The sequence below is a fragment of the Lineus longissimus genome, chromosome 13 (assembly GCF_910592395.1).
Source record: "Lineus longissimus chromosome 13, tnLinLong1.2, whole genome shotgun sequence".
NCBI classification, from domain to species: domain Eukaryota; kingdom Metazoa; phylum Nemertea; class Pilidiophora; order Heteronemertea; family Lineidae; genus Lineus; species Lineus longissimus.
In genome coordinates, this window is record NC_088320.1 from 9228559 (window position 1) to 9231046 (window position 2488).

Sequence of the window (2488 nt, forward strand, 5' to 3'; positions counted from 1 at the left end):
GAATGCAATGACTGAAAGTCGAATGACGTGCCAACTACAAAATGTGCATAGCAGTGCCATGTAGCCCAACCAAGGATTATTATCTAGACAAAGGAATCTACCATAGGATATTATGAACCTATATAACTTACCCTGTACACATGCACAACTAAAATCCGAAGTTCAGTGAACCTCAACTTAAAATATATTGATGCATAGAAAAATTTACATTCAACTGAGGAACATGCAGGCCAGTAATTACATGCAACTCAATATAATAAACAAAACAAATGTGACATCAATGATGCAAATCAAATGTCAATCAAACTAAACGGAAAGTCGCACATAAAGTGTCAATCAAAGCAAAGGAAAGTTGCACATAAAGTGTCAATCAAAGAAATCTTAATTCCAAGTAAGTGTTCGTCAACACAACTCAAAATTCCACGTGATCGAGTGTCACACAAATTACATAATATTGCACAATTATTTCATCTTTTTCAACTCGAGATATAGCATGGTAAACGGATCCACTAACGACTAGTTGTATCAATATCATCTGCACACATGGTGATCTGCACACATTGGCCGGTCCTCAGAGATTCATCTGGCTGAGCCCCTAAATGTTGCCGATGGCATCGCCTCATTCTTCCATGCGACTTCTTTCCAAGTGCAAGAATAATTGATATACGTATGTACACATGAAGAATCTTTAATGAAATGGCACTGGGCCACACCAAGCATTCATTTAAATATTATATACATGTAGGATTATATAATAATAGTAGTATAGATATATGTATAAATATATTTGAAGTAAGGAGAACCAGTTTGTGCTGCCATCTGAATCCAGGCAGCGCAACTAATAATCCTAAAGGATATTAACCCACTCTTCCACAGATAACTACTTCATCTGTCACAGCATCTTGGTAATATGTAAAGAGCAAGCTCTGGTGTACTCACACAACTGTATGTCCTAGCAGACGATTTTTAAATACATGATGTCCCACACCCGCACTTCAGTGGCACCGGTGTGAATAAATCTACTTGTGTGAATGGTCAATGGCTCATGACGTCATGAAATAATTGCGTCACGAGGAAGGAAGCAATGTCCGACGTCGTAACTGTGGGTGCGGCGCGTCATGAATGCAGGATCGGCCAACGCGCGGCCCATATGGAATGCGACAAAACTGTACCGGAACCAGAATTGTCATGGGTCTGCACAAATTTTTTCAGATTCGATGGACATGATGGATGTATGAATTTTGTTTACACTTTACATACAGTGTATACATACGTAACCATTACACTCACTATGTTGTGTGAGTGATAATTAATTCATATACCTGCCATGGTAGCTATTTTTAGTTCCATCATGCAGGCGGGGCATATACCATATACCAAACTCTTGACTTCAGTTCTATTTGCATGTATGTCAATAAAGAAACCCCTCAATTTCCTGCACTTCACATTGCCAGTTGCACAGCGGGTTATTAGTGCAGTTTCAATGCTTGCTATGTGTACATGTTCTCTAACATTTTTATGCTTATTTTTGTTTTAGACACCAAGAGAAAAGGGAAGAAAAAGGCAAGTGATCTTGACATAATTTCAGTTAATTCACCTCTTGTTAAGTTTTGGGGCTTTAACACTTTGAACCCTGGCCGTGCCAGCCTATGTGTACCTCTCTAGTACATGTACCTGGCTATATCACTGAAAATGCGAGTTTTTGTAAACGTTCGAAAACCCTGTCTAAAAATCATCACAATCAAATAAAACTTGAAAAATAGTTATAAACGCTTCAAAAATTACAATGACAAAGTATCAACAAAATGAAGAAAAATCAATTTTGTCATTTTTAGCTCACCTTTCCGGCGAGCTTATATGATACCGTTGCGTCTGTCCGACCGTCGTTGCCATCATCGTTGTCGTTAACTTTTGACAAAAGAGTAACCCTTTCGTTTCTGCTGGTATGTGCCGTATCTGTAATGAGCAAAATTAAGGGATTTTGGGAGCTTTTTTTCTCAAGCCTGGTGCTTCATAAGCTGATTAGGTAAAGACAAGCAATTGGTTGCAACTATTAACCAATTAACTTAGCTTTAATTTCTAATTAGGAAAATATGCAAATTTATGCAAATTAGGTCACGTGACATATTCAACATATTCTGTGACTCTATTTAGAGTGATTTTTCTAAACAAAAACTTCCAATGGGGCAATTACCATTAGGTTAGTGGTCAAAAACATGCATGATATTGATTGCCATGGTTGTTGTGCATATATCCGAAGAACAACAAATTAAAGAGGAGCAAAGTTGGATTTTTGGGGGATTGAAATAAAAAAATTCCCCAAATTTGATGAAGTGAAGTGAAAGTGAAATTAGATGTTGATGGCATAAAGGATATACAAGATTCGGGTTTGCCAAAGCCAAGAAGTGAAGGAGAAATGAATGGAGAACTGATTACAAGCAAACGCTCAATTGTGATTGCACCTTTAAGTTAACTGATTTACATAAAT